Source organism: Solenopsis invicta, chromosome 3 (assembly GCF_016802725.1).
Source record: "Solenopsis invicta isolate M01_SB chromosome 3, UNIL_Sinv_3.0, whole genome shotgun sequence".
Classification (NCBI taxonomy): Eukaryota; Metazoa; Arthropoda; class Insecta; order Hymenoptera; family Formicidae; genus Solenopsis; species Solenopsis invicta.
The window spans coordinates 22,845,034-22,869,268 of NC_052666.1; the positions used below are offsets into that span (position 1 = coordinate 22,845,034).

The following is a 24,235-nucleotide window of genomic DNA, read 5'->3' on the forward strand; positions in this document are numbered from 1 at the left end:
AATATTTGAATGTATTTCTATTTATTTTAATATAATTTTATCGAGAATTGAAACAAACTCATTTATACTTAACTTTTTATTAGAACATCAATTTTTTAAAATTGCTTAATTTTATAACTCTGTTAAAGTTTACTTACAAATTAGAGATGTCTAGAACAAAATATTATAAAAATATTATAAATTTATTATCATCAGGACTCTAATTGATTGAAATATTTATATCTATAATCTGAGATATATAATTTAGAGATAATTAATTTACTTGCTTTATTATCTATTTTTGAAAAAAATTTGTGGTATACAAATAATAAGACATAAAAATTAATTGCGGGAATATATGAAGTAAGATTTACACGTATTATCTAAATAAATGTTAAACTTAGACAATTGCATAGTAATTTAAGAATAAAAAATGTAAAATTAAAAATATTTATTTTTTTGTATAAATTTTTGATAATGCTATTTTTTAAATAATATGCATCTGTGCCGAAATCTTTTGGGTAACTGAACAGCAATGTCTGGCTACGTGCGCAAACACGTTTGTAGCTATCTTCATTATTTTGTTTTGAATATAATGTCTAATTAGTTAACTTATTTCTACAGTAAACTAATTAGAGTCTGTTCTATATAGAACATAGTCCATAAGATCCGTATATTAATTTATTGTAATTTATCCGTATCGTAATTTATCATCTTCGCAATTTCTGAGGATTTTAATATTTTTTCTTTTGTGGTCAATTACAATCTTTGTAAAATTACATTAATAATTTTCTATTTTTTTAAAATTAAAATCTTAAAATTTGAGCGGAAAGAACAAATTTTTATAAAATTTCAAGAATTTTTGTTTTTTTTTAATCAATATTATAATTATTTACATTAAATTATTTAAATTTTGAAAACTGTAGGCGGTGTTACATTCTGCATCACGTAGGTTAAAGATTAACTATTATTAGTAGCAATGATAGTGTAGTACCTATACATTTACGTTTATTAATATTTTTATTTTGAATGTAAAATGTAAAATAATTTGCATTTCAATATTTAAATTTAAATATCGAAAATTTTTTTCTATTAAATATATTATTGCATGTTAGGAATTCCAATACGATTTATCAACGAAAGACATTTAGATACGACTTTCTCTCCCAGATGTCATCTCGCAAAATAGAAATCGAATATGCTTTGTCCATTATCGGAATTCTCGGAGTTTCCCAGCTAAGTTTAGGACGAGTAGCTGTTATTCCACTCACGTAATTCGCGTTCTGGGTTGGAGTTTCGTTGCAAGGCAGTCCTATTTGCAGATCATAGACCAAGTTCTACTGTCCCCCCGTACGCAATCGCATCCGTGTAGATTACTGTAGATATTTCCATCCGGATCCGCTCGTTTAACTTGCTGGATCCGGTTGACCCGTGCAATTCGACATGACACTCACGAGAACTACGTCTCCCTTGAGAATGGCAAGCCAAACTAACAGCGAACACCCATGTGTAAGGTCGATACCGGATATGGTGACCCGTGCATGGAACGTTGCCCAGCCGAATAACTATGCACGCGTGAATACGCGCGTTAGCGGCGCCAGCAATTAAGGTAATGGCCGTGTAATCGTTGCGGTCGATTTGTAGAAGGAATTTTCGATCTACGCCACGCGACACGCCGTTCGCGTTACGCTGAAATTGCCCATGGTCGAATATTCCGCGCGCTCTCGTCCGCGTCTAATTTTAACTTGATATAAAATTAATAACGTGTGGGCGAGCTAATTGTTGCGAATCAGACGTTTGCATCATTGCGTCGTGTCGTCGCACACACCTCAGCAATGTGCAGTGTGACACATACCTTAATTAAGTTGCACACAGTGAATTCTAATTATTTTTGTTTGTTTACTATGATACTACGGCAGAGAACGTGAGAATTAGTAATGCTCGGTAATGCGCCGATGTAGAATTGCGTTATACACGTGGGATATATTTAGATAGAATTGTTGAATATGTACATAGCCTCGCAGACATATGAGAATGTACATACATTAATATGACCAACAATTAGCGTAATCAGCTTTAATGACTGTGATCGAAGACAGGTTTCTTAATTCTACAAAAAAGTATTTCATTTTAAAATACAAATTACCAGCGTATGCAAATGTACCGTGCGACGGGAAACAGGATATTAAGATGGAAAAAAAAGGAAATTGCAATCATCTGAGAATAATTAATTGCATTTAACTCCTCGTGTTGTTGCCATTCTTGTTGCGCATTAATCTAAGTACACAGATATTAATCAGTTGAAACATCGAACTTAACCGTTCTGTGTTATAATTGAAATGTTACATTGAGTAATTAGCGGCAGGCTCAGGTGTAATCAATCAAGCGTTGTCCGCGTATAAGCGGCGATGCATAAATACGCGAATGAAATGATTGCGAACACGTAGATATTTATGTACATATGTGAATACATGTTTTGGGTACGCATAAACATTCCCAATTAACGTTGCTAAATGCGTTTATAAAATCAACAATTGGAATAATAACGCTTGCAACTGACTCGGGAAGGAGCGTCTGTTAATTGCGAATGACCGTTTCGTCCGTTTCATCTTGATTTGCGAGACGTATTTGAACATTAACCACTTGAAGGTGGATTATTACGCGCTCGCCTGAGGGACACAACACCGTAGACATACAGCCGTATTTATTTTCGGTGCGCGCTCGCATTTTGCAAATTTGCAAGTCATAATGTGCTAATTCCGCATCGTGAATTTTAACGGGATTTGTCGGCGTAACTTCGTTACCTCGCGCGCGCCCTTCTTTATTGTCCTGCCGTTCGTACGACACGATTTTTATTCGGCGTTTCCGCGACTGCGGCAATTTGCGTCACTCCAAATGACAATTTGCGCGTCGCGTGCGGGCGGTAACTGATTAGTCGCTTTTGCATTGATTATCGGGCATAAACCGGCGTACGAAATTTCGATCACGTAGACACGCATCTGTATTCATCCGGACGTTCGCACATACGCGCATTAGCGGCTTTAACGAAACTTCAGAGACAATACGCGATGGGTAAATGTCGCAGTGTGTTCCTGGCAAAGCCGAGTGCTAATCGAATGTTTTATGCTTTACTCACTGCATGCTGGACACTGTGGAATTTTCTAGGATGTCCCTCGGCGACGGTACCTGGTGAAATGTAACACCTCATTCCATTTATATCTGCAACGAAAGAAGAACGTCGAACCATTAGCGCGAAGTTATACGGAGGAAGGTAGAAGAATTAGTATCTAGTGGAGATATATCCAATTATACATTTGACATCAGCAAACACGAGAAAGAGGCTACGTTGTAAATCTATTTATATCCACCGCCGTTAATTCGCTGGAGGAAGAACCACTTTTCGTTCGATATAAATCAACGTCGCTCGTACCAACTTTCAAGATCCTTCCAGCAAAAATTATTGGCAGGCGAAAGCTGCGTGTATCCCCGTTGCGCCGTTGTGGCTACATATATATATTTTATATATCTATGTATACACACATATACACTGTCGCTATGTATATACAGACCGTTCGATATATCTTGCTGTTAAGCTAGGATATTTCACAGAATGACACGCTTGACGCTACGACGAGAGGCCCCGTCAAGTTGAATTTTCCAGAGAACTGTTAGATCATTTTTCAGGTAATTTGCAAAAAGCTCTTGATAATATTGATTTAATGTTACGCGATCGTTTCTTCGAGTCTGATTTCGCGACCGCCACCATCATTGTCGCGACAAATATTATTGACGGTGTCTCTCGATTCACCACCTTAACACTAACAAAATATTTGCGTATCTTAAATAGCAAGATCGGCAAGCGCGTACGGTGGATGGGTCGTTAAAACAGCTGCGCGCCTACTTGATAGCAACTGTGTTAAGCCGAAAGCACCCATCTAGTTTCCGTGAACTTTAACCTGCCATGTTGACGGAGAGCGTAAACTTATTACGGCACTCTCTGATGGACCACTTTTAGAGAACGCTGAGTAGCCGTGGTACTCTCGCAGCGTGTTAGGTAGATGGATTCACCGAAGCACGGTGGATTTACCCGTGTATCGTAATCATCATTAATTTCATTGATGTCATGATGTCACGTACGTGGATACGTCACGCGCGTCCGGTATTGTCGTATTTCGCGTCATTACGTCGATCCCAGCGATACTTTAATTGTTCTACTGTTGTAATTATTAAAAAGCTGTTTACACCGCGTAATTATTGAAAAAGCTGTTTGCACCGCGGTTCGTTAAATTTGTAATTCAACGAAATTTTAATTTCATCATTTATGAGAGACATAATTAGTATCAATCTTTATCATAATATGATCGATATTCTTCATATCGCAATCCTCTTATTATCTTCTTTAATACTAATAAATTGAAGCATTTGTCTGGGAGCTTTAAAATCGCAGGATAAAAGAATTAGACTTTGTACAAAGTTATTGGATGTTCTTGCGAAGGTAATCCTTACGCTTCTTGGATTGCTCGTCTGCTTTAGTTTGATTTAAATGCATGTACTTTATAGAAACTTTAACTAGGGAATATAGTGTCTCTTTGCTACATTTATTTGATTTTATCTCGAAGACGTGACATTTTTATTTTTCAAATATATGCGCTTTGTTATATCATATGTTTTTACAACTCAATAATTATAATTATTATGTAATTATTGTCACACACAGAAGGTGAATCTTTACAAAGTTATTACACCGATAATTGCTTTTATGTTTACAAAGTATTTTCATTTAATTGTACAAACAAGATCTATAATATCATCGAAGTTTGCAAATGTGGAATAATCGATACTTTAGTTGTCCTACTATTGCAATTATTGGAAAAATCATTAGATGTCCACATCTTGTTAAAATTGTTATTCAATAAAATTTTTATTTCATTATTTACGAAAGGTATAATTAATCAATCTTTTGAATTACGAGATCTTCTTTTAGATGTTTTTTTTTAGAGTTTTTGGACAAAAATAATTATAGTAATAGAATAATTAAAGCATTGATTGTTCCATATTTGCAAATATGGAACATCTACTCATGTGCACACGGAAAAGTTTCATACTGTAGTTAAGTAAATATTATATAAGTGCTTCAGTGGTCGAACTTGGCTAAAATGCTCGGACGGAATGTAGGGAGATCCAGGTTCAAACTCTGGTCGAGATAATATTTTTCACAACAAATTTGTTGCAGTTCTTGGGATAGGGGAGATTGTGGAGATGCTTGCAGGCATTAAAATTATTAAATTGACAAAATTATTAAAGTGACTAGCAATTTAATTTGTGACATTACATTTCTGGTTTTACTCGTTTGGGAAAACTTGTAAATATTTGTAAATTCACGTAGTAAATTATTATTGAGCATTAAAATTTGACTGGTCATTCTTTCAATATAAATATTTATTTCAAATATTTTATTAGTTTATTTATACACAAATCTATTATAAATTTTTATACGTATCAAATTTGTTCAAAATATGTTTTTAATCCTAATAATTTAATACTTTAATCAAAAATATTAAGGTAAATTAAAAATTCAATTTTCTTATTAAATTCTTATTTTTCTTCGATTAAATTTATAACATTCTTTGAAAGAGTATAAATTCTTTTCTTGAGTACATGCTAATTAGTTTTTTTTATTAATTTATGACGAATATATTTTTTGTTAAGAAAATAATTTTGTTAAAAATAACCGTTATTAAAAAAACTATAAATTGAGTGATTACTTTTCTTAATAATAAAATAGTATTTTTCTATATGTTGGTTTTTAATTATCTCATATACTTTGCTTATATACATATATTGCTTGGAACAAATTCAATCTCATTGATTTAACATGGGACCGTGACCTATATTCCCTTTGGCAAACTATTTTCCATTTCTCTCGCCGTCTCATAGCCAGCCAGTTTCATTTCCTCTTATTATATTTCCTCGCACCCGTGGCGCAGGAGCGGAGTTGATTGGCGAGGAGTAGGCTGGTAGGAAATAATACTGCGACATGCTTGGCTTGCCGTCGTGTTATTATTATTATTATATTTTCTACGAAGTACAGCTTTTTCTTGAAACTTACACGAGTATTACTAATACTTACAATTTTCATGGACAATTTTGATAGCTTTTTGTGGCACAAGTTTTTCTATTTCTTTTTTTTGTTATGTATGATTTTATGCAATTTAAAAAATTATGTAAAATATCAGTGACGTCATTTTCTAACAAGTGTAAAAATATTTTTTTTTTTATACTGATGTAAAGGAGATATAAAAAAATCGGAAGAGCAGAAGTATATGAAAAACATACAAAGAATAGGAAGTACAAAGAAAAAAATTGTGCAGAACGTTTTGCTATTCACATGGCTTTGTTCAGTCAAATGGAAAGTAAACTGAAACTGAAATATAAAATTCGTTAAAAAACAATTGGTGTTGTTCGATGAGCGCGAAAAAAAGAGCATTGAATCAATAACGGATTAAGCTTAACTGATCGAATAAGAGTTAAGGCATTGAATTAAATATCATATTAAATGTCCGATAAATTTTTTAAATAAATCTTTTGCCAAAAGTGTATGAGATTACTTTTTTCAGTAATCGATATACCGATCATCGTTCATTGGGTTATATCTCTGAAAAATTTTTGAGTATTTTTAGATGTCTTCGCTATTAAAACATTCCGCTGATCAATAAAGCTGACGAATATTTTGCATTTTCCGAGGCAGATAAAATCACATAATAAAGATTCTGATCATATTTGCCATGTTTAATCTTCTTTATCTGTCATTAGTGATACGAATATATTGTACGACAAAAAAAAAGCAATATTAGTTTTCTAGGACGCAAAGTAAATCGGGAAATCGGAATAGGGGCACATCCGAATATTGAATTGCGCGGCATGAAAAATAAGCGAATTCCTCCGCTTGCTCATCGTTGTTTTGCCTGGCACAAAGTAAACGATAGCGTAAATAGAAGAGTGGACAAGATAAACGAAGACGGGGCGAGATAGGCAGAAATGGCTGAATCGATTCGCGAACGAGTGAAGTCGTGCCGATTGCACAGTCCACTGGTCAGAAGAGGCTTTGGTGCCTACTTGCTTTGACGATAGTTTTTAGAAGTCGGAACCGTTCTGCTTACCGGCCATGTAATCTTCGGATCACTGATTTGGAAATATCTTCCATAGTGATCGTATTTTCAGAGTCTCGTACAGTATTCTTCGTCTCATCGAAAGCTGAGCTCGTTGTGACTGTAGTTCTCTCTAGATTTTGTGGAATGCAATATTATGTCGATATTTGCACCGTTTAATATCGCGAATATGTACTGCGTTGGACGTCAACTCGTGTATAATGGCAAAATATGTATGAATTATTTACATTTAGATATTATTGAAAAAATTATTATTAAAAATGCGCGATTATGATATCTTTGAAAATGAATATGAAAAATCGAATATTCTCGTCCATTCTCTTATGTCTATTACCAAGAAGATTTAAAAAGAAAAAGATAGTTTGCGTTTTGCAATAATGCGGAAATTACCGAATGAAACGTGATAAATTTATGCCGGAAAAGGGCTGTAATAAATTCAATATCTTGAGCCGTTGTTCCCGATTCGATGATTCGAGGAGACTCGCGATACTGAACGATTGAAATTTCTATTCTAAAAGCAATGAAGAGGAATGCGTTAAACCCAACGATCCGTAAGCATTTCAACATTCTTAGGAAGCGGTGAAGTTAGTGGAAAAAAGCCTTGGCCACCTATCATCTAAAAAAAGAACTTTTTTTTTATGAATCTAGCAAGATCGACTTATTGAGTTGAAAGCTCTATAAAAATCAATCATAAAACTGATTGAAGGATTTAAAAAAAATTTAAGGGTGAAAAATTCTTCAATTATAAAAGAATTTTACGAATAAATGGCCTGAAAAATTATGAAATAAAATTCGGCCAACTTTGAAGTTATACACATGGAAATTGTTATTTAATGTAGAACAGCTGCCTTCTAATATATGTACTGAGAGAAAAAATTATTAAAATAAAAAATGAAAAACACCGAAGTGTAGTACTCTCAAAATTGTCAATTAATTAACTAATAATAGTGAATTAGAATTACTACGGTTGTTAGTGCGTGGAAATAATAATAGTTTTATTAACTTTACAAAAGCGCAGTACGTTTCGACTCAGTTTCGAGTCATCCTCAGCTATCCCTTTCTCTTTCTTGCATAGTGTTACACGATTAACTGTGCTTTTGTATGTAAAATTAATAAAATTGTTATTATTTCTACGCATCAACAACCGCGGTTACTCCTATTAGCCCATTATAAATTTAATTAATTAAAAATGATTAAATTTTAATAAATATTTGAATAGTTGCAATGAAATTTGTACTTACGATACATGAATATTTACTCAACAAAAAAATGATAGTTAAATTAAATTAGTGGTTTTTATACTAAATAAATATTTTGTTGCAATTATTAAAATTTAATAATTTTCTTTTCTGAGTGTGTATAAAATCTTCTAATGTAGCCGCTTATTTTGCTTGAATCTTTCTAGATATTTTTCGATAATCTAAACATTAGCTTGTAAAATTAGCTCGGATGTTTGACGACGACAGTACGAATTTTCTTCGCGACACTCGCGACACTGGCTTTTGAAATATTTTTTTCTTTCTGCATATCGCGCATTGGTCTCACATATCGTCCTCTCGCATCGCTGTTCGATATTCCCTCTGGCTTTTGGAACTCGGCACAGATAATCAGCGTAACGCGATTTGTTTTTCCACGTCCGTGCCGCAATCCCAGTTCAGTCGATGTCTTTAGCGGATATTTGAAAAAAAACCCGTTAGAATCGAACGAAACGCGAGAGACCCGCGGGATAACGAGGGAATTGCATTAGAGCGCGACTGTACACACGCGTGAGAAAGATTGTGCCGTTGCAACCTCCGTTCGTTCACGTAATTACCGATCATATTTTACTGTCCGAATGTGTTCTCCGTGCGGCAATCAGTTCGGGCAAACAATTACGAAGAAGAACTCGGAGAGCTGGCGTACTATGTTTTAATGCATAATAGTTAATAGCAAGACATTTAACAGGGAAACGTAAAAAGAAGTATCATTAAAATTAGTAAAAGTTCACTAAACTCAGGAATATTTTCATTATTTTTAAATTTGTACCTTGAATTAGCGAAGTAAGTTAGTAAAAATATTTAACAATTTTGCAAAATTACTTTAAGTGCATTATTTAGCTTAATAAATGTTGATTAAAAATTTTTATTATTAATAATAACTGACTCTTTGTTGTATCAAAATTATGACTACGTTATTCTTAGCCTGGCCACAAGTTTCACCGTACCTCTCTGTTGCAGCTCTCTGTTGGGTTCTCTGGAAACTATTATCTCGAAATATACGCACCTCTATTTATTGTTGTATAAACGTTGTCGAAAGTATAAATAATGAAGGCATGACGAAAACATCTAACAAAGGTTATAAATTACAATAAAAATAAGTTTGCTAGGAGCAAATGTCATTTGTCAATCTGCGTAATTGTCAGGTTGTTATTATCGATTTAGACGAGATTAATGAAAGGAAAGTGTTTATACTGACGATATTTTTGCTACTAAAAGTTCCCTTTAGATTGAATATTCCATATTGCGTTGTACAGATTTTTTTTAATTATCGGACATTTCGTTCCGCTAAGTTAAAACCTTGTGACGGGAGGCAGGAGGGCTTGGCGAAGGGAAATAGCTATAATCAGCCACGCAACTACGCTGATGTATATCCGACGTGCGACATGCTCCCGCTGTCGTTCTATTTTCTCGCCTAATACAACAGGGACGTAGTGTTTTCGCTACGTCGAGTCAGTCGTCATTTTCATGCGTGTTAACCGGCTGATAAAAAAAAAGGGTCCGCGTCTGCACGAGCCCTGCAACGCCTGCTGATAGATCAGCAACGTGTTTTCAGCAACGTATGTGCAGCACAACGCGTCGACGTGCTCTGACCCATTGCGACGTAGCGTGTGCACTGCGCGCCTTGATACGCCGCTGCACACACCGCGACTACCGCGAGAAGGCAGCGGTTTTCACCATAGATCGTCATTATCTCACGAAACGGTTGAAAAAAGAGGCACGACGAAAAAAGGTACTGTGCTCTTACAGCGACGGGTGCGGGTCGCGCGCGCGCGCGGGCGCGCGTATCTTGCTTTGCGGCCCGCCGCTCTGAGTATGAAAAGTTACATACGCGCTAGATAGGAAAATGCCCCTTGCCCGTAACAACCGCGAGCGGTGACGTAATCTATAGGGACACCTACATTTTCGGTCTGTCTTCGTGGGCGACGTGGCGGGAGGAAAATATATACGCTGCAACGGGAATAAAAAATCGCGACTGCAAAATCGCCATTTTTGAGTTAGATAACTGTCACAACTGTCCTCAGTGATTGATTCTTTAAATCGGCTACAAATACCAGAGGATAAAACAGGAAATACGATCGCTGCTATTTCGATACCGAAAGGGAGATACCGTTGTTTTTCAAAGTTACTCAATATTGAAAGGACCGTTTGTTTGATTGCAGTAGCACTCAAGGGTTATCGCGCTAATTGTGAAAACTCAGAAATCTAAGCGCAATAATAATTTGTGTAACGTTGTGCATACGAAACGACGCATCGTGGTAGCGGTGCAATAATATTATACATTTGTTGCGTTTCTAATTAACTCGGTAGTCGTTCTAATTAACTTCGATAACGAATAACAATATCAATTATGCGTCGTTACGTTGCGCCGCAATGGGTACAATTATTTGGGTAGAACATTGCATCAGCATTGTACGCGTCAGTCATTAACAAGTACCGCAAAACTTACGGAGCGAGATACACGGGAGGTTACTTTTGAAAGATAGAGAAGCTGTTTGTTTTGTTGGAAGTAGTTTAGCACAATGGATTTTGCAGGTATTATTTTGCCTCATTAGGAAAATTCGAGGAGGCAGTGGCGTAGTTTGGGCAGATGAGGCCTGAGGCGGTTTCTTCCCTTATGCCTGCTTAAACTATGTTATTGATAACAATCACCAAGAGACTAATTATCAGTAGGGTTTACCGCTATCTATACGAAATTATCTATATAGTCATTTAGCCAAAGAAATATCTTTATCTAGATTATTAAAATATATATTCATCTTTATCTTACAGAAAACAGTTCAGATTACATAGATTGGAAAGTAATATGCAAATAATGCAATATAAAAATTGTCTCAAAATTAAAAGTTCAAAAATTTGTACAAGAAATTTTGTTAGTCAATGTGAGTTATATATTCCCATTTTTTTATTTTGTTTGCGTATTGATTCAGATCCAAAAAATATTTTTTGTTAAATTATTTAAAGAACTTTTGTTTTTAGAAAATAAAGATTTAGAAATAAAAATATCAATATATTGTTTTTATATTTCAAATTGTTCAGCAGCGATATTATTTAGAAATTATTGAGGTATTGTAAATTTACATAAAATTTTATCTTTTATCTATGTTAAAATTAAATCGTCTTTATATTTTTTATTTAAGATGCATTTACAAAGATGTAATTTATCTCATCTTTATTTAGATAATTTTAAGTTATCTAAGTGCAACACCGATTATCAGATAGCTTTTTCAGTTCATTAAAAATGCGTTTTCATACTTTCCTCTTACTAATAATAAAATTCTTTGCGTTACAAACAAAAACTTATCTTTGTTGCAAAAAGGAGTTGACCATAAAAGTTTCACTACTTTAATTGCTTTTTTTTTGTCTTTTATCCAAGTAGTCGTAGTGATTTATGTTTTCCGTTAAAAACAAATTTTTAATTTAAAATTTTTGCCTATGACAAGCATTTTAGTGTCAAATTGATATTCTTGCTAAGACGTCTGAGGGAGAATCGCTCTCTCTTCTCCTCCTCTCTTAATACGTTAAAAAGTTAAAAGTATGAGGCATTTGCGTGAATGTTCTGAGAAAAAAATTGTAGTGGTCACTTTGCAAAATAAATTTTCGAGACAGAATGATTTTTAAGCATGTGAAATTTTAGAATTGGATTTTCGATTAAAAAACCGTTCTTGAACGGTTGATAGGCCGCGAGGAATCGTCTCAGTTCTCGAACATCGTACTGATCAGATCTGCGAATCTGCGAATAGCGGGCAACTGCCAAAGCTATTTTTATCGAATTGTTGGATAGACGTTATATATGTGCGTCCTAATAAAGAACGATCGGAACGCGGGGCAGAACGTGCTGGAACGAGTGGAATTTCTCCGCTGCGGCACGAAACAAAAACTTAGAACGTGACGCTTGTAGGTATCGAACGGTAACGAGAGAAGAAAAGAGCCCATAGACAGGGGCGACGCTACTTCGCGGCGCAGGCCATAATTTTTGTTGTCAACAAGGTACTCGATTCGAAGAGAGGGACGGGAGAAGAACGGCGGGTTAATTATTTTTCTCCAACGTACGGGCAGCCGAGCCACGTGGAGTTCTGGAAGGGATATAAATTCGCTTCCGCGTCTTGTATTTCAGGATCTCTTGTTCGACCAAAGTAAGAAAAACGAGTGCCTCGTAATTGGTAAGCTCGGAAATATTAGGAACCGACGGTTGCCTTGTTTCAAGTATCCGATTTCATTCTTTTTATCGCTCTGTTCGATAACACTGAATGAAATTCGACTTTTTTGTAAAATTAATAAAAGTAAATGATTCTAATTTTCTGGACTTTCTAATTTAAAAATAATCAATGCGTTCAGATATTTTATTTTTCTTCCTTGTACATATATGGCAGTAAATGCTATGTACAGCGCACTAATGAGTACAATTCGTTCTTAATTAATTTGTTTATGCGAAAACAGAGTTTGCTTGAATCAATTATGAAATATTTGTACGTTATAAATCAAAGCTCGACCTAATGGAATCAATTTCTTTATTTATTAATTTATTTATATTTTTAAATATTTACAAGTTTTTATTAAAAGAGATTATATATATAATTAACGATAAAGCTTAATATGTGACAATTGTCTGGAGAATAATGTAATTTAATTCTCGTTAAGCATGATTGTTGTCTCATTTTTAATTAATTAGCAGTTGCGTGAAGTTTGTGGAGCTTCACCAGCACAAATATGGTTTCGTATTGAATTAATATAAAATTGTAAACAAGTAATTTAATATATTTATTGAGCGTTTAATGATTTATTAAATGAACAATAGTATTGTGATTGTCACTTTTCTCTCATTTTTTATCTTGATATTTTTATAGTGAAATATATAAATTTTAAGCAATTTTAGGCTGATTTTACTATTTTAAGTATTTTATAGATCTATAAAATTGAGAGAGGTATTTTGTACGTAATATAATTGTTCTTCTTTTTCTCAAAAATATGTCTGTCTAAAACTTTCGTCGAATCTTCAAATTAAATACTTTATTTAAAACTTTGATAGTTTTCGTATATAGGTGGGTGCAACTTTAATCAATGATGATTCTATTTTCCACAAATGTATTCACGAGATGCATTGTCCTGGAGGCACGAGCTGATTCGTTCGCTCTAGAGTAACCGTTGACAACCGCATCCTTATTCTTCCATATTTCTCCATATATGCCTTTTCTCAGTCTACTGGTTTAGATAAACAAACTGCCACGCATTATTCTTTCTGCACGCATACAAAGCGATTCGTTATCATATTACATCATAAATGAATACCAAATCTGCACGTTGCGTATTGCATCTTTACATATGCAATAATCTTTCTAATCTAGCTTTATAGTAACTTAAAAATGTTACTGCAAATATAAATTAATTAATATTTACTAGAATAAGACTGTTTAGAAAATAGATATTATGAATATCATAAATGTACACACAAGGAAACATTGAAAGAGGAGCTATTAGCTTTATTAAGTTTTTATGCAAGATCTTAGACGTAATTAATTTTAAAATACGTTTTAATTACTATTTTCTATTAGTTCGGCATAGTCGAGTTTGCTTTCGACAGATTTGAGTTCTAAATTAACAGTTAATTAGTTCATAAATAATAATTCGATCTTTCCGTACTTTTCCCCTCTTCTTCTTTCGTAATTACAAGTCGAAAAATTTTTTAGACATGGTTAAAAGGTACTCAGGGAACTTGAGAAAGTTACTGGCCCAATTTAATGAGAATGAGGTCGATGAAGGTCTCAAGAGTCACGACTTCTCATTTGATTCGACAGTACGAAATCGAATCTAGTCGTAGTGGTGGAAGTATAGGCGAGTTCGAATTCCCCTAATACGGGAAGATTCTCCAGCGAGGCTTTCTCGGCTTTGGTTCCTCGTCTCAGAGATCCCATCAAGGTTTTATTACTAAAATTAATGAGGCGCTTTTCGTATAGTTATATACATAAGAATATTATCACTCATCGAAATTATTAGTACAATCCGAAATGAAATTTTATTTTGAAATGAGCTTTGACCTCGTATTAGATACTGGTCGACCTGGTCGCGATAGTTGCTCTTTGCTCATTGGGTCAACCAATTTAACTGTGTAAATACCATATTGGTTTACCCAGTTGGCCGCAGTGATCTGCCAGAACCATTATACGCAATCGTTCTCGGTCGTTGATTCACTGCTCATCGTCTTTCCGCATGTCTCCTGCAGAAGTACTGACTCGATTAATGGCTCCACCATACCTCCTATACCTAATTAATGCGAATGAATACGTGCGCGACCAAGCAATTATTCATATTATAATTTTCATTTTTTAATTTTATATGTTTATTGACATTGTTTATTTGATCGGGTTTAATTAAATTTTAGAATTATTTGTCAATTGATAGAAGCATTTTTAAAAAGGGTTTAACAAAAAAATTAAAGGATTTCAATCAGACTTCTGTTTATCGTAAGACTTATATAGATTTTCTACATTAAAATAAATTATGTAGGGTCATTTTCTCAATTAGAAGATGCTCATTATTCTTAGCGCTTAACAATCTCTATCATTAGTCCGGATTTGTCATCCGTTTATTCCTCGAAGCCAATCCCCGGTGGAAACGTAGGCGGAAAATTCCGCTGCAAATACCTTTCCTTTTACTGCGCTATCCTTTTTACCGTAACTATCGCGAAGGTAACTAGGAACGAGACAAACGCGGACGTTTCTACCTTTTTCCCTTTTGCGCGCGCGTAAACAGACGTAGAGATACGAGCAAGATTGGTTCGCCATCTCTCGACGAGTGTTCTAAGATTAAGAGCTCTCGCCTTGATGGGACTGCCAGAAAATAGTTGACACAATAATAGTGGATAGGTGAAACGACTGGCTGGAAAACTTTTGGAGAAGATATATCTCTCTTGACGCGCTTCAACATCACCGTGTGAAAATAGGGCACAAATAGGGCACAATCCGATACACGAGCGAGGGTGGGATTCCTTCCAATAAATAAATTACCAATAAAATAGAATTGCAGCAGACTTATAAAAAGAGTAGACATAACTGAATTTTCAGCTTGATTAAATAGCTGCTGCTAATTCGTGCGATTCGGGGATCAATTCGTTTTCGCCAATTCCCGTCATTGTATTGTGTTTCGCATTCAACCGCATTGCGGGTAAGTTGATTTTTCCCGAAGCAGATATCCCCGTCGCGCTGGTAGACAGCGATCTTTTATGTTGGAGGATGACTATGTCTTTTTAGCTATTGTTCCTTTAAAATGAAGGGATCGCGGGACATCTCTAACTTTCTACATTACGTTTTTTTTTCTCTTTTTGTGTCCAATTTTTGTACATCAGGAATTTTCTGCAATAATAACAAAAGATTTTTTGATATATAAACAGATATATTTGAAAACGTCTACTTTTTGCATAAAATTGTGCATGTAATTAGGAGACGATGCAAAATGATAAATGTCGCACTAAAGAGTCTTCCTACATTTATTAAAACAATATATATTTTATGACTACATCTTTTTGCCGTCATTCTACGTGTTTTCTTAAAAAAAAAGAGGAAAATATTTGTCTCTACATTTATTTATTTTCTCCAACTAGAGCTAAAATATTTTTATTTGCACAAAACACCCACAAAACCAAGACTACTCTTATATCAATGTCTCTTTAAGATCAATATATACCTTGGTAACCGCTTTCTCATTCACGCTCTCAATGCTTTGCTTGCTTTGCGGGTGGATTAGCAGCAGCTCCGACATTAAGCGAGATTTACATATGTTGTGGGCGATCGATGAATGCTTTCACGTGCTTTGGTGAATATTCCTCGTACGCTCATACAAATATTGTTTCTTTTTCACGCCGTATGTTTGATTTTATTAAGTTAGATTAATTTTAAGACCAACGTTCTATTGCTTTCATTTAAGTTTTAAATAAAAGTTACAATCTTTTTTCTTCAAAAACGCTTGTACTGCTTTTTATTAAATACCACATTCAGAAAAAAGTGTTTAATATTAAAAGATTTTAAAATGCCTTGTTTCTATCTCTGTAAATATTTAAAAATGTAACAATTTTAAACGGTTTCTAAAACACTAAAATATTTAAAGTTGAAATCTTCAATAGTTTTAAATATACTTTGGTGTTTTAAATTTACACAACATTTAAAATTTAAATATTTATAAATATTTAAAAAATGAAGATAAAAACAAAACATAATATCATAAAATTAAACATTTCTTTTTCAAGTGTAGTAACTTTTTAAGTATAATTTTGCTCTTCACGTTGTTGGAGCTTCAAAACCCTACATGGAAAGAACTTTTGCTGATGTATCTGAAACTTTAGATTTAGTTAAAAATCTAGCTAGATCTAAAAATAATTTTGTTGACTATCAAATAATTGAAGATTTTCTTACAAAAACCAAACAAGTCTAAAAAGTTAAATTTTTAAATACAAAAATCCTCTCAAATGGATAAAATGGATTTGTTTGATTTTTGTAGGAGAGATTTTTACTATATATTCAATTATGTATGATGCTCAAATTAGTTGCTAGAATGTTAAAACTTTTTGTAGCATTACTGTCGTGCTTGAGCGCTCTAATAATTCTTTTTCTGTAATTATGTTTTAGTTTGTCTTATAATTATTTTCATGGCCCAACAAAATTATTTTCAGATTTGTATCTAGCTAAATTTTTGCTTTTTAAATCTCGTAGAGTAAAACATTAAAAATTACACAAGTTTAATTTTCACTCTTTTAAATGTTCGTGTAATTTTACCGTTATTTTATTGTGTAAATAGATTTTATTTTATTTTATTTAAATTATGTACATGACGGAATATTTTAAATATTTTATGTAATTATCCAAATTTTTATATCATTACGTCATAATGCAACCGTAATATTTTATGTATTGCTGTGAAATATATTTCGAACAGCGTTTATGCATGCGCGAAAATTCTGTTCCGCCTAGCATCACTAGGCATTGTACGGGCACAATAGTCATTCTATTGTTTACAACAAGTATGATAGAGAGATAATATTTGAATTATGAAAAAAGGTATTGCAATTGTATGTACGTATTACATATGACAATGTGACACATTATTATTTCTATAATTTTTCATACATATTGTAAATTTGCTTCTGCAATCTGCTTAATTATAAATTAAGAAATTAATTTTACTCTTATACATATATTGCAAATTTACAAACGCGTGGAAATTCCCAACTGTTACAGTGTGTCTTAAAATTATTCATTGTAATAATTTTGTGTATTTTTACACAGAATTTTTTACAATGCAATATATACCGTTAAATATTAAATAATCAAATTTAAATTAATTTCTTGAGTTAACATAAAAAAACAGTTTAAAATAATAAAATAATATTTTATTATTTTCAACTTTTATGTGTCAAAATTGATTATTGTATTTCAATACAAAATAGTTCACCAACCTATTGTGATTAAATTGCTTAGTTTGAAAATAAGTAGAGTTTGTATTTATCTAGTAAACAATAAATTAAATTTGAATTAAATTTAACATTTTTTTTAACTTGCTTGACTTTATTGTTTTAGTAAATTGACAATATATTAAGGAGCAGTGGCGACCTATAAGAGTGATTAAGAACAACTCGAATTAGATAGAATTACAATAGATACTATGAATTTAACAATTTAGTAATGCAGTTGGATAAAAAATAAAACAAAATTGATAAATTTGAAGAAGGATTATACCATGATACGATACAAGCACGATCCATAATTGCCCATTTGAGAAAGTAGCTTGCGTCATCGTATCTCGAAAATAATGTATGTAATACAGCTGTACCATCGAAATAGATATTTGCTTCCTGGCGACGCAAATCTGTAATCTACTGCTTTCTTTTTATGCGAGCACTCGAAGACGTTCTCTCGTCGCGCCAAGCCACAACACGAAATTGGCAGTCGCTCCCTGGGAGATATAATCGTACTCGCGAACGGCCGCGTTGCGGATAACGCTATTGAGCCCGATCGAAAACCATTCAGGCGCGTTGGATACCGATCGCGAGAGGCAATGTAGATAAACCCGACGGGAAGGATCCTATGATGCGGATCGCTATAAACGTCCCCGCGCGATCTTAGAAAGCACATATGTGTGAGCGCATTACGGATATCGCGTAAAGGCTGACGTGAAACCCCTTCAAAAGCGAGCTTTCATGTGCCATCGGGTGCGATGTACGTGGCAATACTCTGAGCGTCTATAAATGCCTTTGCTTTACTGGATGGACAACCTATCTCTGGCTATCACGAGTGTTTTAACTTGAGATTCAATCAAAAATTACCTCAAAGAGAGTCCATTGTAATAAACTGAGACGATCATGAAACTTGTCAATTTAAGACTTGAAGTAAGATTTTATTAAAAATTATATAATATAATGATAAAATTCCCTAGGTATTTTTTTTTATCGTATCCTCACACTGACGCGAAAAGCATTTGCATACAGTATGCGTCATCTCCGCTGGAAAGAGGTTCGTTCGAGGGATATCCGGCGAATGTCTTTCATCCCATATCTGGAAGACTGTTGTTTCACACCGCTTCTACAACGGCCGCGTAAAAAAATCGAACGTTTCGCACAAGTGTCGGCGAGCACCTAATGTGGCTCGGTGAGCATGTGCGTTCGCTTTATCACGCGGCGCGCGCGAGCAACGTTCTGCACTAAATAAGTTACAGCGCAACCATATATAGACTTACGAGATACGGACATGCGGAGAGGAAGAGCGGGATATCCGAGCGCACCCACCGACTTTCCAGAAGCTTTTAAAGTGTCCTGCTTTTACAACTTGTAGTAACCGGTGCGCCGTTATCTGTGCCGTTAAACCATAATGCGGTACATAGCAAAGGCCTTCCCCTCCCCCTCTATCGAAAGTATTATGGCTCGTAATGTTGGAACGTGTCGCCGTACGTAGCTCGTTTTCCACCGTGATCGCACGAACTGTTCCTTTTCCGCCAAGCGAGAAACGCCATCAATTCAAGTTTACGTTCTAATGACTTTGGCCTCGTGCGCCTCGCAGAAACGAAGAAATCTCCTAATGAAACTGTTCTGGATAAATCTCAATACGTACTAAGAAGAGCAAGCCTTCTTTTTTTTTCTTGTTTTATTTTCAAGCTATAGGATTAATTCGTTGCTTTCGTTTTTAAGTGCAAGAATATATATGAAAGCTGTATAATGCAAGATCGTTTCGTGCAAGCTCGATCGCACCTTGCGGAGATATAGCGCTTAACTGTTTTACACCGTGTTTTCTCGCGAGGAGCTAGTGCATCTCGATATTTAAAATTCACGATCGATATCGATATTAATGGCTTGACTATGGAAGACGCGCAGGAAAGCATTCGCTGCGATACTTTCGTTATCCTCGAACACGAGGAGTATATCGCGGAGGTCGACATTCCCAATATAACTCAGGGTGTATGCCTTTTATCGATCGATAACAACTCGAACGGAGGGCTTTATCGAAACGTTCGTAGCTAAAGATGTGCACATATGCAGGTTTTATTCATATTTTTTTTTTTTTTGTTGTAATACGAAGGTACACGCGGCACTACACGGTATTCTTGTCATTTTAAAGTGCAACCTTTGAGAATTTGACGATAAATTTTTCGCGCAATATCGAACACTGTGTCTGACAAGCACAAGTATTCTGATATTATTGATATTATATGTGTGTGTAAGATAAATCATCTGCGCATTCTGACATCGATATTCATTGGTGGAACGTGTTGTTCCAAGTCACTCCGCATCGAACGCGAGTTTATTGAAATACCATCACGAATCCAACATTTAAGATGGCAGTCGTCGCGGAATTTCAATTTCGATGCCCACGATGATACCCTTCCTTGATGATCCTGGGCAGACCTAATTATTGTATTGTTAGTACATTCCGCAAATATTCTCCTTTAAAAAATCAAATACTCTAGTACTTCAGTGGCATCGATGATGAAAATATGATGGATAAATGAGATACTCCCGTTAAATTAATGAATATCGTGTATAATTACTATTAATTACTATTATATACTATAATTACAATTATATATTAATTATGGTCTTGAATAAATGTAATATTAGTTGCAATTATATGCAATATTAAACATCAACTGCACTGGCCAAGTCAAAACTACACAGCTATACCCGCGGGGTAATTTTGTAATCTAAATTTTGATAAAAGTTTTAATTAAAATTTAGAAAGTTGGTGTTTTTCTGGTCTACCGTAATAATTAGACAGTCTAAAATTGGAAGATAATCATTTATTACAAATATAACAGGAAATAAAGTTTGTAAGGTTTCAAGTAACAAAAATAAAAATTTTTTTTCTAATTTTTTAAAAATTAATTTTAACATTAATTTTAGAATATTTAATTAATATTATTTTAGGTTTAATATTAATTTTAGGATATTTTTTTAAAAATAATTATAACTGTAGACTCCAATTTAGTTATACTTCAGTCAAGAGAGAAATATTTACGTAATTCTGTGCGGTGAGGTACGTTTATATTTTGCCAGTATAGTCAAAGGTTAATTAGAAGAAGATCGCTGGTATACCATTTTGTTTTTGAATTATATTTTTAAACAAAAACTAAAATAAAATTAGTAACATAAATACAAACTAGAAATTGTTTTTTATTGAAGGTGTAGTAGTTTTTATAATATTGTTTTGAATTTTGCATAATTAAGTTTTTTGTTAGAAAGGCAAAAATAAACACTTAATAAAAAAAGCTTTAAACCCGATATAATATGCAGTAATTACATTTGCAGTAATTCTACATTTTTTTTCTTTCATATGAATTATTTATACAAAATACAAATTAATGTATATGAGGATTTCTGGAAGCTTTTCACTTCAATGTAAAACATTTTTATTGGTTTATACAAATACTGTTCCGCAAGATGCAACATGTGGCGTGATAATATGTAAAGATTAGATTAGGTTTACTAACTTAATATGTAGATATATTTTCTCATGTTTTTTTATTTTATTTTATATGATTTTTACTATTTTATAATATTTTTTATCGATAGGTGTGTCGATTTATGTTGCATCCTGGCTTTGTTTAAAACCGTACTATCAGAAAAATATAAATAAAATAGTTTTAAGATGCTATAAATATATAAAATAATCTAATATTATCAATAATATACTCATTATTTAAACTATGGAATTTGCAAAAGAAAGTCATGCAAATTTTATTTTTGTTTGTAAAGAACTCATTTTTCAGCAGATTTTATATAGAAAAAAAGCCATGGATATATGCTTTTACTTCTTCTATTATTAAAGCAGATCGTGTTTTTTAATATTAATAAGATACAATGTTTAGTTTTCAACAAATAAAGTGTCGTAAGAACTCCTACGACACTTCATATCGATGTTGGTGATTTTTTTCTATAATATTGGATCCTCTTTAAACTTTTCAGTTACCTTAAAAGTTTTAAAATAAAAAGAATGAATCTCTAGCTATTGTCAAATCAATATAATTTTACAAGAGTTTAATATATCGTAAAATTCGCGTGCAAACACCGAAAGGCAAAAGGGAAGAGACATACGTTGTGATGAAAGAATCGCGTGCCTGGTTTCCTGCGAAAACTTTGATTTAATTAAAACTTAGAAGAATGTATCCACAAGAATTTAAGAAGCGTATAATGTGAGTGCCAAGAGTCTGCCAGCTGACGAGCCTTTTTATTCTAAACTTGGCATTTGTAATTGGTGAATTTTGGACGTCGAAATCTTTTAACCGTTCCTAACCGTTGCGTTAAAGAAAGATTGAGGTAATCACTCGGGTAATCGCAACTCGTTGAACGAATAGACGATGAAGGCGGAGCAAATGTTTCATAATGGAGAAAGAAAAGAATAGATGAGCGTGCAGCACTGCCTTTCACCGGAATAACGTCTGAAATGGCGCCGGACATTTTCTTTAACTTTGGTAATTAATTGTGAGTTACGCGGCGGTCCATAAAATGGCAACAATGCGATTTAACTTACGGCGCTTTTCAATTTTGCGCTACATTAATTTTATCATTTTAGAATTGCGATCGGTGCATGTGTTTTTTTTTCTTTGTAATATCATTTACCCCTGAACTTCAGGATTGATGAAGCTATAAGTGATTACGCAATAGTGTAATAAAATTCGAGACACGCTGTTTTCTGATCGTTTTATTTCGAGTACCAATCCAGTACACTTGTTTCATTTCGCCAAAAGCGAAATACTCGTGTCTGAAGTTCGATTTCCAAAGTTTCATGACGACATTAGGCAAATTTAAGGATAAAGAAAGTTGCTTTAAGAGAGTAACACAGCTCTACATTTGTAGCAACGAATGCGGGCGATTAGATTTCGCAGATGTGAGGCTTCATAGTGGAGACGTAAAATTTTCAGGGCATGACCATAAAACCAGGGGATTTCGAGAGGGGGAGTTCTCGGGGCGGTCGGCATATCGATCAGCTTTTACGGCCAACTGAATACGTATGTTGCTTAATCGGATTTAACGAAATCAAATATCACTGCGTTAATTTGGTATTTTAACTTCTACGTATATCTTATTTTTCTCAAATTCTGATAAAATTGATCAAAAGTACGTTTGTTTAAAATTAAAAAACTTGATAATTATTTATAGAGAAAAGTTGCTAATATTGACATAGATCTCATGGAGCAATCTTATGTCTCGGTATTTAAGCATTGAACCTTATTAATATTGATAAAACTGATAAAATTAATTCTGTCGAAACATGATGTTTAGATAATTAAAAAAGTAAAAACTTATATAGTTTATATAAGTTCAAGTAAAGTTATAATATCGACGTACGTCTCGTAAAGTGACACTTCTTTATTTCTCAGAAATTAACATTGTATTTTAATAGTAATTTTATACTGATATAACTAATAAAATTAATACTAAAATATTAATCCTTAGATAATTAAAAAAGTAAAAACTAATTTAATTTATATAAATTTTATACATTCATGTTTTTTTTTCTATATAAAAGTAGCTGAAAGGAAATTTTTCAAAAGCAAGAATGAAATTTACACAACAATAGCGAATATATTATTAACAATATCGGTTCATTTTACATGTTTGTAAAACTTCCTTAACTATTTTATTTATATTTTTCTCTTTCTTCTCTTCTATTTTTCTCATAATGTAGTTTTTCATAATGCGGTTTTAAATATAAAATTAGGGTGCAGCGTAAAGTGGTGTATCTATCAGCATAACTATGTAGGATAGAGTAACACTATAAAGTTTTTATATGAATTAATAAAAAAGTTTTACATCGAAGTGAAAGTCTTCTAGGAATTCTTACATGCATTAACTTGTAAGTATATTGTATAAATAATTCTTGTTAAAGGAAGAGAAAATAAAAATGTAGCGTTACTGCTTGTTATGTCGGTATGGAATTCCCTGTGTTAGACGCTTCATCTTACGAAAAACTCAATTATTGCAAAATTTGAAACGATATTATAAAAACTTTTATATCATCCGATAGCAGACATTTTCTAGTTTCTATTTGTTTGTAAAGTCATTTCGTTTTTAGTTTTTATTTAAGAAATGCATTTCATGAAGACGAAGTACGTCGGTATTGGCGACCTTCTTCTACAAAAGAGTTTTGCAAGGGTACTTTCCTTCACTGCGTTACTAAGTCGAGAGTGGCTATTCGTGTTAAGCTATCTGCCCAAAGTCATCCGCCTATACTCACGTCGCCGGGTTGCGAGTAAACTTATCCGTTATACACATAGAAGCGTTACCAGTATACCGTTGTATTGCGATACACAATGCGACTATGAAGATATTCCCACCTGAACTCGCCCAGGTAT

The 24,235-nt window shown here is 33.6% G+C and overlaps 1 protein-coding gene across 3 annotated transcripts in view; it reads right to left on the reverse strand.

Annotated features, from left to right (window-relative positions):
- Window positions 1–24,235, reverse strand: part of LOC105194273 (zwei Ig domain protein zig-8) — a 170,657-nt gene that overhangs the window by 92,568 nt on the left and 53,854 nt on the right. For all 3 annotated transcript variants that reach the window (XM_039446448.1, XM_026137247.2, XM_026137248.2), the window contains exon 2: window positions 3,116–3,198. The gene's annotated coding sequence lies outside the window, so the exon portion shown is untranslated. The remainder of the gene's footprint in view (window positions 1–3,115; window positions 3,199–24,235) is intronic.